Source organism: Mesoplodon bidens, assembly GCF_964165515.1.
Source record: "Mesoplodon bidens genome assembly, chromosome: 4".
NCBI classification, from domain to species: Eukaryota; Metazoa; Chordata; class Mammalia; order Artiodactyla; family Ziphiidae; genus Mesoplodon; species Mesoplodon bidens.
In genome coordinates, this window is record NC_138160.1 from 168,775,470 (window position 1) to 168,792,194 (window position 16,725).

A 16,725-nucleotide genomic window follows, 5' to 3' on the forward strand; every position below is an offset into this window, starting at 1 on the left:
GTGTGGGAATGATGGTCAGAATATACATTCCAAGGACAAAGGAGTGGGTGAGGAGCCTCCAATTGCCTGGGTCTAGCTTGAGGGTCAACCAGTGGTCACAGCCTCTCGATAGCCTCCTCCAACAAGTGTTTCTTATAATTGCAAGTTCACTCAGCCTGAGGACAAGTATGTAGTTTCATAGAGTACAGGAGCTAGAGTTCCAAAGAATGTACGTGTGAGTTTTAGAAACATGTAGCAGGTATCTAGACTGCAGTACTGAACTCTGCAATTACAGAAAAAGGAATGGTGACCTTAAATGGTGAACTGGTGAGTAACTCCTGGCATCTAGACTTTTTTTTTTTTTTGCGGTACACGGGCCTCTCACTGTTGTGGCCTCTCCCGTTGCGGAGCACAGGCTCCAGGCGCGCAGGCCCAGCGGCCATCGCTCACGGGCCCAGCCGCTCTGCGGCATGTGGGGTCCTCCCGGACCGGGGCACGAACTCACGTCCCCTGCATCGGCAGGCGGACTCTCAACCACTGCGCCACCAGGGAAGCCCCATCTAGACATTTTTAGCAAGCTGTTTGTTGCATGGAAGGGATAAGTTAATTGAAAAGGCATAAGGTATAACTGCTTTTAAGAGTGTTAGAAACACAGCTGTGAGTAAGGAAATAACTATACTTGCGCGTGGTGCTTACAATCTCAGTCCAGTTCTTATTGATAAGATATTTGTTTCTCTCAGGAAATGATGTGGACATGAAGTTGGTTATAGTGGCACACGTATCAGGTTAAGTGCTTGTTTTAAATAGGTCAAAGTATAATAATCTGCAGTAAAGGACTTTAGTTTGGTCTTTTACAAATTTATCATGAAAATACTCTGATCACACGTTTTCAGCAATATGTAGATTTTTAGATTGTATAAAATGATTAATTTTCTTGAACTACATTTAATCTTCTGGAGATAAACTGAAAAGATGACTGTTTCAATTGGCAGGACTGGTTGCTCATTCATCTCTCTTGTCAACGTTTGGAAAAATAAAAAAGAAGACAAGACTCCTAAAGGTACTTTGTAGAAATGGATCTCTTTGTCTCAGTGTGGTCAGTAGCCACAGGTTTATTTAACTATGGCTATTGACTCAATTAAACCAATTAAACTACCCTTATGGTTCTTGTTTCACTAGGAATTTCTCTCCACTTAATATTTCACCTTTCTGTAGCACCTCTGCTACTTAGATTACCTTTATTGACTTGCTTATTTGACTATTTGCACCTTTGGCAGCTGCTAAGATAATTTCCAGAGATAACCACAATTTTTTAATTATAAAAATATAATTCAGAGAAATATTAGTTTTTAAAACATGTAAGAAAATACAATATTTTAAGGAATAAATTTGTTATTAACAATATTAGTTGTAATATCCAGTTTCAGAATATCAAAAACAATAACTATTCCTGTCATACTAAGTCATGCAGTTCATACAAATAGTGAGTTTTGAAGAGTATGATTTTGCATTTTAAAGCTTGTCAAAAGCATTTCTCAGTCTGTTGGAGAAGCTGGTATTAAACCTTTCAGCGAGAAGACTGTTTCCACTATTGCCCATTTATGTACAACTGCTTAACTGGCTTTGCTTTGTTTAGACGTCTTTGAGAGCCACTGTTGTAGAAGGAACTAAGAGGAATAACTTAGCAATTATGTGAGAAACTGGAATTAGTCCGGTGAACCTTGTGAAAAAACTTATTTAATGGGAGTCCCAGAGGATAGAAAATAGAAATGCCTTGTTTCTAAGTCATATACCAGCTTTTCTTGGTTAAGGCATAGGTATTAATAAAAGAGTCTCCTCTGAGTATAGGAAACATCCACTTCATTGAACTGATATAATAAGATTCACATCAGCTATGGCTATGGGGAACTATGTATGAATATATCTTACCATTTACCAGCTGCATAATCTTGGTTAAATTACTTAATTTTTTTGTGCTAAAGATGCTTCAACTGGAAAACAGGTATATAAAACAATATTTACTTAATTGGGTCATTATGCAGATTAAATGAGTTAATACTGTAAAGCACTGAAACACCACCAACATTTTAGAAGCACCTCATTGTTTTTGTGCTGTACAAAAACAATTGCAAAGGTACCAGGATGAAACAATACAGTGTCTCAATGCTTAGTGCACACTAGTTTTCATTAAATATCAAATTCCTACTCCCCATTTCATTTTCCCATATGGGGAAAGAAATGGAGTAGACAATTCTCTTTGAAATGAATGAGAAATTTTAGAGTGTGTCATTGGTTGTCACACTCACTGCCTAGGTTCAAATCCTGACGACTGTGTACTTGTTATGTGATTTTAGGTAAGGGCCTTAAACCACACTGTGCTTCGTTTTTCTCATTTGTGAAATAACACATGGTACGTACCACATAGAGTTTGCTATGAGGATTAAATAAAATAATGGCTGATAAGGGCTTATCCATTACAATGCCATTGTAAATTTTCAATGATGATGTTTTTATTATTATTGTTAGTATGTTACATGTAGACAGTTGAATAAAATATTAAATCAGTATACGACAGAAGGGTAACATTTTTCACCCAAGTTGGACTGGTTAGTCAATTTTGTGTCTTTGGATTAAAGGAATGGTTTGCCAACATTTTTTCCTTATTGGCGCACCTATGAATTTAGTGAATAGTGTGAAAGAATTAAGTAAAATGGATATGAAAATAATCTAATAAGTAAATTATTTCTTTCCTGATCATCTGAAGACTAATATTATTGTATTTAAATATATAAAATTGGGTATTTTATTACCCAGGTGATTTTCCTACTATTTGAAATTGTTACTTGCCCTGATATGAGGTATGTCAAAGTGAGATTCTAAAATTTTGCTCTCAGACTGCAGAGCTGGTGAAGAAGAGCTGTGAAAAACAAAATGGAACAAGGTAGAGATATTCAAGACATGAAATGACCCAGGGGGTCTTAACAGAGTCTGGGCTGGAAAAGGGTTTTGTAGTTCTACTTTCATGAAAAATATGGGTTGGAAAGTAGTAGAAAACCTGCCCTTCCTCCTCCACTGATTTCCATTTCAGTATTGAAGTATCTCAGTTCCCTGGAAAATAAAGTATGGTTGCAGATGATAGATGGCTTTCCAAAGGCAGTATTGCTCTTCAGCACCATTAGTGTTTTAAGTTTCAGTGAAATAGCAGGTGGGACTTTTATGGTGGTTTTGCCTGAAGGGCAATGCTAAACCCTGAGAAATAGAGAAGCGCTTTGAAGAACAGCACCCCATGCTCTATTCCACAAGCTTGCTTTGATGATAGATGAATTATAATGGCAATTACTGTACTTAATTCCAAAACTTAAAGAAACACCTACTTTCTTTCAAGTTTTGCTATAGTATGCAACGTTTTTTCAAAGATACTCAAACTCATTTGTTGTTTGCCTCAGGTTTTGCATGTATGGCTCACCCTTCTAGAACTCTAAAGTAGGTCTTTCTGATATGCACTCACCTGAGGTATGCAGGTGTGCTTCCTACCACCTAATCATTCTATCCTCCAAACCAAAGAGTGTCATCCTTCTCTAGTGTTCTGGACCCCTGAAAATTGGTTGCTTTATTTTCACACACAAACAAAATGTGGCTCTTTTTGTATTTCTCTCCACAGGGAGGCCATTTTATTAATGTGTTCAGCTCTTCTGAGGGCTCAGATTGTTTTGGTGGATGCTTTGAAATGTTTGGTCATTATAATTCAGTCACCCAAGGCCTTTCATTTAAAAACTTTATTTATGGAATAGTTTTGATGCCATAGGAGCAAAATTAAGCAAGCTGTCTGCTGTCATTGGGAAATATTGCAAATGCTTATGCATACTGGGAAGAATCCTGGGGCAAGGAAATGAGCCATACTAGGTCAGAATAATTTATTATGCTGTTGTTGATGTCTTCTTAGTTGTCGAGGGGTTATTCATTTTTATTAAATACCAAGAAATGGGTCACTGAAATTATTGAATTCCAGTTGTTTTGGTGAAAGATATATAATATGAAAATTAAATAGTAGCTAACAGTTTTTGACAGCTGATTGTAAGGGAGGAAAAATAAATTTTTGTCTGCTCCTTTGAATTTTTAGCTGAGACCCCTGTAATAAAAGACTTACTAACAAGAGAAAAACAAACAAGTTTATTAACATGTATATCTCATGTACATATGGGAGATAACCAGGGAAAAATTAGTAACTCCCTGAAGTGGCTTAGAATTCATGATTAAATAACATCTTAATAGGGAAAAGAGAGGGGAAATATAGGCCTCTTAGAGGAGAGTGAATGATTTTTAGGAAGGGTTGAATGGGATCTTAGAAGAATAGATGGGAGATATGACAGTTTGAGACACAGTTTGGCTGTGGTGTCAATGTCTAGTCTCATCTCCTGTGATAAGAGTCTATCTTTCTTGGCTGATGAAACTCTAGGGGAGGGGATCTGTGACAGCTGAGTTTCTTTTGGAGGATATGTCTTTAGGAAGATAAGGGCAGTTCAGAGAAAGCCTCCCCCTGCATTGGCTGCTGAATTGCTAGTGCTTCCAGTTCAAAATAATCAACATACCAAAGTGGCATATTTTGGGGTAGTATGTCCTGAACTCCTGCAGTCATGTTTTGGGGTTGTATATTCTGCTCCCTTTCACTGATCATTATTAAGATTCTGTGTTTATGACTCTACTTAAAATCCTTCATTTAATTTTCACAGTGATCTGTGATCTAGGGTTTTGATGAAGATGCAATGAGATAGTGCCCATAAGATACTTGGAATTATTGGTTTCTGGCACATAGTAATTATGCAATGAATGGTAGTGTTATTCCTTTTATTATTTCTTCCTACTATTATATGAAACTTAAACATACATGAACATAAAATATATGATCATAAATATGTGCAGTAGTTGCAACGACAACCCCCCACCCCCAGAAAAAAGTTCAAACACATTTGAATGATGACTGCATTTGAAATAGAAATTGACTCAAGGGAAGTATTTTTGACCAGGACCTTTCAGTTGTATTCACTTGTATTCATTATGTACTAATCTGTATGGCTAGAAACTTGAGAACTTTTTTAAAAAGTGGTCTTAAAAAGCATGTAATAGAATTGGGAAGATGTCAAGCTTGCAAAACAATTACAGAATAATAGATAATGTTGTGTGATCAAATGCTAAACAGTAAGATACAGGTGATATGACTAAAAATACAGTTTGGAAAAGTATTCTTGAAGAGAAAAAGCTTGCTTGGGTCTTCAGGTTTGATGAGAATTTAGGTGATTTTATTTTAAAGAGAAAAGAGAAAGAAAATCAAACATGAGTGATACTGAAGAGTTCTTTCTCTCCACGGTGAACAGTGGGATGAGTTCTTTTAGATGCTTAACACTATCTGAAAGTGATTATATAATCTCTCACTAAAAGTACTCTGCAAATGTATGGCCCATCACAAGTATAACTCCTTACTTTTCATCTTAGAACCTAACACTCTACATCTTGACTCCAGCCAAAGGCCCTTAGCTAGGCCTAAAACAAGTGTTCCATGCCTAGGCATCAAGAGGGCTGAAGCTGGCAACACACACACACACACACACACACACACACACACACACACACACACACACACACACACACACACACACACACACACACACACACACACACACACACACACACACACACACACACACACACACACACACACACACACACACACACACACACACACACACACACACACACACACACACACACACACACACACACACACACACACACACACACCCTTGACTATTGGTTGAAGACAACCCACCTTCTAAGAGTTGAACTGATGTGCTGAAACCTCCAGTGAAAGATCAGGGCTGAGATTTTAGGCTGGAGTAAATCTGCTAACTTCAGTAGCATTCGAGATCTGTCTCTTGCATTTCTCTCACTCTCCTTCCCTTTCCCTTCCCCTCTGTGTCATAGTTATTTATTTATTAATATTTTATAACTTAGTTTCAAAAATAAATTGAGGCCACCATACAAAAAGTACTCATATGTTCTTGGAATCTTATCAATAATATGTAACATCTGTAAGATATCTTGATGAAACAGGAGGTGGGATTTCTATCCAAGAGTGTTCTCTGGACATAATCTGTGTTTTCCCTTTTTTCTGTGCTTTTCTTCTCATGGATCCCTTTTTCTTTGTCCTAATTCCTGGAACCTGTGCGTATGCTAGGTTAGCTGGCAAAATGGAATTGAGGTTGCAGATAGAATTAAGTTTGCCAATCAGTTGACCTTAAAATAGGGATAATATCTTGGGTTATCCAGGGGACCCCAATATAATCACAAAGGTAGTTAACTGTAGGAAAGATACAGAAGAAGACAGGCATAGAGAGATGTGACTGTAGAAGAAAGCCATAGAGAGATGCAAAGCTGATGACTTTGAAGGTAGAAGAAGAGATCATGAACCAAGGAATGTGGGCAGTGTCTGGAAGCTGGAATAGGCAAGAAAATGGATTCTCCCCTAGAAAGGAATGCAACCCTAACCACATCTTGAATTTACTGTTGGACTTCTACAGAATTGTAAAATAATCAACTAATGTTTTAAGCCACTAAATTTGTGATAATTCGTTACAGCAACAATAGGAAACTAACATTCTTTCATAAATTCAAATACATGGTGTAGATTCCATGATGATAGGAGCTCTGTCATGAAGTTCTGTGGCTTTCACAATTGTCGGGACTATGATTTATATATAGAAGAAATTTAGTGAATGCCTGTTGGGTTGGTAATGAGTAGATGTCTCCCCATGGAAAAATGACAATCTATATATTATACTGGGTTGAAGGATTATGATGACCAGTGTATATGCGGACAGGTTGATCTATACTTACTAGGGAATGTTCCTGAGATATATTTGTAAGGAATGCTACTAGGATGTAGCTGAAATCTAGCAAAGAAGGATGAAGGTGGGATCAAGTACTGCTGTAGCAGATTAAGCACTAGACAAGAGGACTGAAATAGGATCTTCCAAGGCAGAACAAGTGTATTAGAAATACAGAGCAGGACAAGAAGAAGGAGGCTGTCTGGTACTGGTAGCTTCCTGGTGGTAGAGGCTATGTATAGGGGTAGTCTTGCTTAAGGTGGGGTGGAAACTGATTGATTTGAACGTGATGGGGGATTCTGAATTATATTCATTCACTGAGATTGCCTTGTTGTTGTTGTGTTAATTGACTAAGGTCTTAAAAGCTTTAATGCAAGAACTTCGGAATGAACCAGACTGAGTTCTATTTCTGGGTCTTCTATGTGCTACCTGAGCCTCAGTTTCCTCTTTTGTAAAATCACGGTAACAATTATAACTATGTGATAAAGTTGTCAGGAGGATGATACAATTTTTACATATGTAAAAATCTTAAGTGTCTGGAATCTAGTAAACATCAATAAATGGTAACTTTCATTATTATGATAATAATTATGTAATACTTAAAAATTTGGGAAGACGAAGCCTCTGATATTTGGCTCACTGATGCTTCTGTCAATTGTGCTAAGAAGTGCCCTATTTTCCTAGAGGTTCTAAAACTGGCAAATACTGCATTTTATTCCAGTGTGGGCTTATAGAGCATTCTACTTAATGTTACAGAAAGATTTGTTAATTTTAGCTGTCACAGCTGGGTGTTTATTACATGTAAGCATTTCATCAACAAGACCAGGAATTTCAAAACACATGCAGGCATTGTCTTATATAATTAGGACGTGTAAGTTATTGACATTTCTGTTCCACATGGCTTACATACTCATGAAATTTATGGATTATGTATATGTATATATTGTATATATGTGTATGTATATGTATATATATGTACGTATATGTACATATAACATCTTACGGAAAAACCCAGACGAACCTTTTGGCCAACCGAATATATGTGTACACATACACACACTAAGTTCTGTAGGGTTCAAAAGTAGCATAATAAAACCTATGATAATTAAAAGGCACATGTTCATGTTAGATATATGAAATGATTGTTGAGAACAAGACTATATGTAATAAATTGCTAATTTTGTGCAGTAGAAAATAGCCTGTTAATAACCAAATTCTAATTTTGTGATTGAAAATAATATTAAAGAGAGCTCAGTTAGAGAGACTGGGGGTGACCAGAATAATCTAAGAAGGCTTCATGAGGAGCTGGACTTTATTTGGGCTTTGAAGCACAAATTGGTAGAGAACAATGGAGGTGGCAATTTCAGAAAGGAGAAATGGTATCAGAAAAGGATTATAGGGAGCATGACAGTATTGAAAAATGGGAGACGATCATAACCACCCACCTCCAAGGGGAGCTGGGTAGAGGAGACATCTGGAAATGTGTTTAATTCCTGGAAATTTTGTTCAAGCTCCCTAACCACCCCAAATAAGGACAGGGCTGGCATGAAGTAACTGGCCTGCAAAACATAGTGCTATTACCTTTGTCATAACTTTACCTTGGCTTTTTCCTTTGTCTTAATCTGAAATTTATGGGTACTTCATTTAAACTTGCAGAGACAAAGAAATGAGAACAAATGAAGTAAGATAATTATGTTTAATCTTAAACCAGCTATGCCTTCTCAGATCTCTAAAGATGTTCAGGTTCCTTCTTCACTAATTGGCCCTATTGTATATAATTTGACTGTTCAGAGGTTTTTTGTTGGAGAAGGAAAATAAATGAAGAGCAAAATGCAGATGTTCAAGTATCAAGCCTCATTAATTAGGTACATGTTAACTAATTCTAAAGACCACTTGCTGTACCTCAAGGGATTGATGGAGAGGTTGAAGAGGTTTTATTTTATGTCAGTCTATCGTGTTTTCTTAAGTTTTATGCTAGGCCCAAACAATATAATTCTGTAAATATTCCAATGTGGGATGGATAAAACATCACCATTTTCTCAAACTTAGTCATTTGCCTATCCAGTTGAAGTTTTTAAATATACACTTTTTCTTGTATCATCTTAATTATTTTTTGCCATATTTACGTGTCAAAAGCTTGTCAGTTATTCAGTATTTCTCCTTAAATAAATTTTTGGTTTATTAAATAAATATCTTAGAGGAGGACTTTATGCCAAGAATAGGAGTGGAAAGCCAGTACTGTTTGCTCTGAATAGAAAATGTGTATTCAGCAGGTATAATAAAGCCAAAATACTATTCAATCCTATCTGTAAATATGGTTGCTTCCTGAAAATTCTGAGTGAGAAGCTGTCACTCTTAGTTAAAATGCAAGATTTGTAAAAGGAAGAATGACATTAAAAAGGCCTTGAATTTCTCATGATGGGATTCAGTATTATTTAATGCTGTGTCCAGGCACTGTGTAAAGCCGTGTGGCTCACCGCTGGCACTGTGAGAGACGGTAGTGAAAAGAAAAGATGGCCAGAAGGATATGAGCATGTTGTTTCCCAACTGGGCAGCGGCACAGTTCTGTTTTGCATATGCGACAAGCTGTGTAGTGACTTGAAATCCCTGTTTTCCACTCTGACATCGATAGTTTACACTAAGTAATTTTTATAAGATTATTATTATAATATCTCAATATCATTTTAATACTCCATAGCATTTTTTTTTTAATTTTTTAATTAGTTTCTGCTTTATAACAAAGTGAATCAGTCATACATATACATCTGTTCCCACATCCCTTCCCTCATGCATCTCCCTCCCTCCCACCCTCCCCATCCCACCCCTCCAGGCGGTCACAAAGCACCGAGCTGATCTCCCTGTGCTCTGCGGCTGCTTCCCACTATCTATCTACCTTACGTTTGGTAGTGTATACACGTCCATGCCTCTCTTTCGCTTTGTCACAGCTTACCCTTCCCCCTCCCCATATCCTCAAGTCCATTCTCAAGTAGGTCTGTGTCTTTATTCGCGTTTTGCCCCTAGGTCCTTCATGACTTTTTTTTTTTTTTTAAATTCCGTATATATGTGTTAGCATACGGTATTTGTCTTTCTCTTTCTGACTTACTTCACTCTGTATGACAGACTCTAGGTCTATCCACCTCATTACAAATAGCTCAGTTTCGTTTCTTTTTATGGCTGAGTAATATTCCATTGTATATATGTGCCACTTCTTCTTTATCCATTCATCCGATGATGGACACTTAGGTTGTTTCCAGCTCCGGGCTATTGTGGATAGAGCTGCAATGAACATTTTGGTACATGTCTCTTTTGGAATTATGGTTTTCTCAGGGTATATGCCCAGTAGTGGGATTGCTGGGTCATATGGTAGTTCTATTTTTAGTTTTTTAAGGAACCTCCATACTGTTCTCCATAGTGGCTGTACCAATTCACATTCCCACCAGCAGTGCAAGAGTGTTCCCTTTTTTCCACACCCTCTCCAGCATTTATTGTTTCTAGATTTCTTGATGATGGCCATTCTGACTGGTGTGAGATGATATCTCATTGTAGTTTTGATTTGCATTTCTCTAATGATTAATGATGTTGAGCATTCTTTCATGTGTTTGTTGGCAGTCTGTATATCTTCTTTGGAGAAATGCCTATTTAAGTCTTCTGCCCATTTTTGGATTGGGTTGTTTGTTTTTTTGCTATTGAGCTGCATGAGCTGTTTATAAATTTTGGAGATTAATCCTTTGTCAGTTGCTTCATTTGCAAATATTTTCTCCCATTCTGAGGGTTGTCTTTTGGTCTTGTTTATGGTTTCCTTTGCTGTGCAAAAGCTTTGAAGTTTCATTAGGTCCCATTTGTTTATCTTTGTTTTTATTTCCATTTCTCTAGGAGGTGGGTCCAAAAGGATCTTGCTGTGATTTATGTCATAGAGTGTTCTACCTATGTTTTCCTCTAAGAGTTTGATAGTTTCTGGCCTTACATTTAAGTCTTTAATCCATTTTGAGCTTATTTTTGTGTATGGTGTTAGGGAATGATCTAATCTCAAACTTTTACATGTCCCTGTCCAGTTTTCCCAGCACCACTTATTGAAGAGGCTGTCCTTTCTCCACTGTACATTCCTGCCTCCTTTATCAAAGATAAGTTGGCCATATGTGCGTGGGTTTATCTGTGGGCTTTCTATCCTGATCCACTGATCTATCTTTCTGTTTTTATGCCAGTACCACACTGTCTTGATTACTGTAGCTTTTTAGTATAGTCTGAAGTCAGGGAGCCTGATTCCTCCAGCTCCGTTTTTCTTTCTCAAGATTGCTTTGGCTATTCGGGGTCTTTTCTTTTCCAAACAAATTGTGAAATTTTTTGTTCTAGTTCTGTGAAAAATGCCAGTGGTAGTTTGATAGGGATTGCATTGAATCTGTAGATTGCTTTGGGTAGTAGAGTCATTTTCACAATATTGATTCTTCCAATCCAGGAGCATGGTATATCTCTCCATCTATTTGTATCATCTTTAATTTCTTTCATCAGTGTCTTATAATTTTCTGCATACAGGTCTTTTGTCTCCTTAGGTAGGTTTATTCCTAGATATTTTATTCTTTTTGTTGCAATGGTAAATGGGAGTGTTTTCTTGATTTCATTTTCAGATTTTTCATCATTAGTGTACAGGAATGCCAGAGATTTCTGTACATTAATTTTGTATCCTGCTACTTTACCAAATTCATTGATTAGTTCTAGTAGTTTTTCGGTAGCATCTTTAGGATTCTCTATGTATAGTATCATGTCATCTGCAAACAGTGACAGCTTTACTTCTTCTTTTCCAATTTGGATTCCTTTTATTTCCTTTTCTTCTCTGATTGCTGTGGCTAAAACTTCCAAAACTATGTTGAATAAGAGTGGTGAGAGTGGGCAGCCTTGTCTTGTTCCTGATCTTAGTGGAAATGGTTTTAGTTTTTCACCATTGAGGACAATGTTGGCTGTGGGTTTGTCATATATGGCCTTTATGATGTTGAGGAAAGTTCCCTCTATGCCTACTTTCTGCAGGGTTTTTATCATAAATGGGTGTTGAATTTTGTCGAAAGCTTTCTCTGCATCTGTTGAGATGATCATATGGTTTTTCTCCTTCAACTTGTTAATATGGTGTATCACATTGATTGATTTGCGTATATTGAAGAATCCTTGCATTCCTGGAATAAACCCCACTTGATCATGGTGTATGATCCTTTTAATGTGCTGTTGGATTCTGTTTGCTAGTATTTTGTTGAGGATTTTTGCATCTATGTTCATCAGTGATATTGGCCTGTAGTTTTCTTTCTTTGTGACATCCTTGCCTGGTTTTGGTATCAAGGTGATGGTGGCCTCGTAGAATGAGTTTGGGAGTGTTCCTTCCTCTGATATTGTTTGGAAGAGTTTGAGAAGGATGGGTGTTAGCTCTTCTCTAAATGTTTGATAGAATTCGCCTGTGAATCCATCTGGTCCTGGCCTTTTGTTTGATGGAAGATTTTTAATCACAGTTTCAATTTCAGTGCTTGTGATTGGTCTATTCATATTTTCTATTTCTTCCTGAGTCAGTCTAGGCAGGTTGTGCATTTCTAAGAATTTGTCCATCTCTTCCAGGTTGTCCATTTTATGGGCATAGAGTTGCTTGTAGTAATCTCTCATGATCTTTTGTATTTCTGCAGTGTCAGTTGTTACTTCTCCCTTTTCATTTCTAATTCTATTGATTTGAGTCTTCTCCCTTCTTTTCTTGATGAGTCTGGCTAATGGTTTATCAATTTTGTTTATCTTCTCAAAGAACCAGCTTTTAGTTTTATTGATCTTTGCTATCGTTTCCTTCATTTCTTTTTCATTTATTTCTGATCTGATCTTTATGATTTCTTTCCTTCTGCTAACTTTGGGGTGTTTTTGTTCTTCTTTCTCTAATTGCTTTAGGTGCAAGGTTAGGTTGTTTATTCGAGATGTTTCCTGTTTCTTAAGGTGGGATTGTATTGCTATAAACTTCCCTCTTAGAACTGCTTTTGCTGCATCCCATAGGTTTTGGGTCGTCGTGTCTCCATTGTCATTTGTTTCTGGGTATTTTTTAATTTCCTCTTTGATTTCTTCAGTGATCAATTCGTTATTAAGTAGTGTATTGTTTAGCCTCCATGTGTTTGTATTTTTTACAGCTCTTTTCCTGTAATTGATATCTAGTCTCATAGCATTGTGGTCAGAAAAGACACTTGATACAATTTCAATTTTCTTAAATTTACCAAGGCTTGATTTGTGACCCAAGATATGATCTATCCTGGAGAATGTTCCATGAGCACTTGAGAAAAATGTGTATTCTGTTGTTTTTGGATGGAATGTCCTATAAATATCAATTAAGTCCCTCTTGTTTAATGTATCATTTAAAGCTTGTGTTTCCTTATATATTTTCATTTTGGAAGATCTGTCCATTGGTGAAAGTGGGGTGTTAAAGTCCCCTACTATGATTGTGTTACTGTCGATTTCTCCTTTTATGGCTGTTAGTATTTGCCTTATGTATTGAGGTGCTCCTGTGTTTGGTGCATAAATATTTACAATTGTTATATCTTCTTCTTGGATCGATCCCTTGATCATTATGTAGTGTCCTTCTTTGTCTCTTCTAGTAGTCTTTATTTTAAAGTCTATTTTGTCTGATATGAGAATTGCTACTCCAGCTTTCTTTTGGTTTCCATTTGCATGGAATATCTTTTTCCATCCCCTTACTTTCAGTCTGTATGTGTCTCTAGGTCTGAAGTGGGTCTCTTGTAGACAGCATATATATGGGTCTTGTTTTTGTATCCATTCAGCCAATCTGTGTCTTTTGGTGGGAGCATTTAGTCCATTTACATTTAAGGTAATTATCGATATGTATGTTCCTATTCCCATTTTCTTAATTGTTTTGGGTTCGTTATTGTAGGTCTTTTCCTTCTGTTGTGTTTCTTGCCTAGAGAAGTTCCTTTAGCATTTGTTGTAAAGCTGGTTTGGTGGTGCTGAACTCTCTCAGCTTTTGCTTGTCTGTAAATGTTTTAATTTCTCCATCAAATCTGAATGAGATCCTTGCTGGGTAGAGTAATCTTGGTTGCAGGTTTTTCTCCTTCATCACTTTAATTATGTCCTGCCACTCCCTTCTGGCTTGTAGAGTTTCTGCTGATAGATCAGCTGTTATCCTGATGGGGATTCCCTTGTGTGTTATTTGTTGTTTTTGCCTTGCTGCTTTTAATATGATTTCTTTGTGGTTAATTTTTGACAGTTTGATTAATATGTGTCTTGGCGTATTTCTCCTTGGATTTATTCTGTATGGGACTCTCTGTGCTTCCTGGACTTGATTAACTATTTCCTTTCCCATATTAGGGAAGTTTTCAACTATAATCTCTTCAAATATTTTCTCAGTCCCTTTCTTTTTCTCTTCTTCTTCTGGAACCCCTATAATTCGAATGTTGGTGCGTTTAATGTTGTCCCAGAGGTCTCTGAGACTGTCCTCTGGTCTTTTCATTCTTTTTTCTTTATTTTGCTCTGCAGCAGTTATTTCCACTATTTTATCTTCCACCTCACTTATCCGTTCTTCTGCCTCAGTTATTCTGCTATTGATCCCATCTAGAGTATTTTTTATTTCATGTATTGTGTTTTTAATCGATGCTTGATTCATCTTTAGTTCTTCTAGGTCCTTGTTAACTGTTTCTTGCATTTTGTCTATTCTATTTCCAAGATTTTGGATCTGGGAAATAGAATCTTGGATCATCTTTACCATCATTATTCTGAATTATTTTTCAGGTAGACTGCCTATTACGTCTTCATTTGTTAGGTCTGGTGGGTTTTTATCTTGTTCCTTCTCCTGCTGTGTGTTTTTCTGTCTTCTCATTTTGCTTATGTTACTGTGTTTGGGGTCTCCTTTTTGCAGGCTGCAGGTTCGTAGTTCCCGTTGTTTTTGGTGTCTGTCCCCAGTGGCTAAGGTTGGTTTAGTGGGTTGTGTAGGCTTCCTGGTGGAAGGTACTAGTGCCTGTGTTCTGGTGAATGAGGCTGGATCTTGTCTTTCTGGTGGGCAGGTCCACGTCTCGTGGTGTGTTTTGGGGTGTCTGCGGACTTTTTATGATTTTAGGCCACCTCTCTGCTAATGGGTGGCATTGTGTTCCTGTCTTGCTAGTTGTTTGGCATAGGGTGTCCAGCACTGTAGCTTGCTGGTCGTTGAGTGAAGCTGGGTGCTGGTGTTGAGATGGAGATCTCTGGAAGATTTTCGCCGTTTGATATTATGTGGAGCTGGGAGGTCTCTTGTGGACCAGTGTCCTGAAGTTGGCTCTTCCACCTCAGAGGCACAGCACTGACTCCTGGCTCCTCAATTTGGGATGATTTGTTGTCTATTCATGTATTCCACAGATGCAGGGTACATCAAGTTGATTGTGGAGCTTTAATCCGCTGCTTCTGAGGCTGCTGGGAGAGGTGTCCCTTTCTCTTCTTTGTTCTCACAGCTCCTGGGTCTCAGCTTTGGATTTGGCCCCGCCTCTGCGTGTAGGTCGCCGGAGGGCGTCTGTTCTTTGCTCAGACAGGACAGGGTTAAAGGAGCAGCCTCTTCGGGGACTCTGGCTCACTCAGGCCGGGCGGGAGGGAGGGGCACGGAGTGCGGGGCGAGCCTGCAGTGGCAGAGTTCGGCGTGACGTTGCACCAGCCCGAGGCGCGCCGTGCGTTCTCCCAGGGAAGCCGCCCCTGGACCCCGGCAGTGGCGGGCTGCACAGGCTCCCGGAAGGGCGGTGTGGACAGTGACCTGCGCTCGCACACAGGCTTCTTGGCGGCGGCAGCAGCAGCCCCAGCGTCCCACGCCCGTCACTGGGCTCCGCGCTTTCAGTCGTGACTCCCGCCCGTCTGTGGAGCCCCTTTAAGCAGCGCTCTTAATCCCCTCTCCTCGCGCACCAGGAAACCAAGAGGGAAGAAAAAGTCTCTTGCCTCTTCGGCAGCTCCAGAGTTTTCCCGGACTCCCTGCCGGCTAGCTGTGGCACATTAGCCCCCTTCAGGCTGAGTTCTCGCCGCCAGCCCCAGTCCTTTCCCTGCGCTCTGACCGAAGCCCGAGCCTCAGCTTCCAGCGCCGCCCGCCCTGGCGGGCGAGCAGACAAGCCTCTCGGGCGGGTGAGTGCCGCTCGGCACCGATCCTCTGTGCGGGAATCTCTCCGCTTTGCCCTACCCAGGTATGTGGGGAGTTTCTTGCCTTTTGGGAGGTCTGGGGTCTTCTGCCAGCATTCAGTAGGTGTTCTGTAGGAGTTGTTCCACGTGTAGCTGTATTTCTGGTGTATCCGTGGGGAGGAAGGTGATCTCCGCATCTTACTCTTCCGCCATCTTACCCGGAAGCCTCCATAGCATTTTAACCTTACTAAAACTGGTCCATTCATTTATTCAGTGAGTCATTAAACAAATATTCATTTTCTATCAGGTGCCAGACTCTTTTCTATGTACCAGAGATTCAGTAGATAAACAAAACAGACAAAAAGAAATCCCATAAATAGGTAGGTAGTTAAATAGATAGACATAGATAGTGATCGGTGTTATAAAGGAATGTAACCTTGGAAAAAGGGGCAGGAAAGGATAGGCAGGTAAGGGATCAATGAAAGGGTGATATTGGATCTAAGGCCTGAAGGAGATGAAGAGTAGAATTGATACATGGATGTTAAATATCTTGGAGAAGAATATCCCAGGCAGAGAAAGAGTGAACATAAAACCCTTAGGTATCAAGACACGGCACAGTTGTCAGTGCTGCTAGTGTAGAGTGATAGAGGGAGAAAAGAGGAAGAGATAAAGTCAGAAAGGTTATGAGGGGCTAGATCATGTAGGGTTGTGGAAGGCCACTGCATGGATTTTGGCTTTTCCTCTGAGTGAAATAGTCCTTACTTGGGGTTTAGGAATG

The 16,725-nt window shown here is 38.8% G+C and overlaps 1 long non-coding RNA gene across 1 annotated transcript in view; it reads left to right on the plus strand.

Annotated features, from left to right (window-relative positions):
• Positions 1 to 16,725, plus strand: part of LOC308615618 — a 392,189-nt gene that overhangs the window by 16,307 nt on the left and 359,157 nt on the right. The window contains exon 2 of the long non-coding RNA XR_014015533.1: positions 972 to 1,039. This is a non-coding gene — a long non-coding RNA (uncharacterized lncRNA). The remainder of the gene's footprint in view (positions 1 to 971; positions 1,040 to 16,725) is intronic.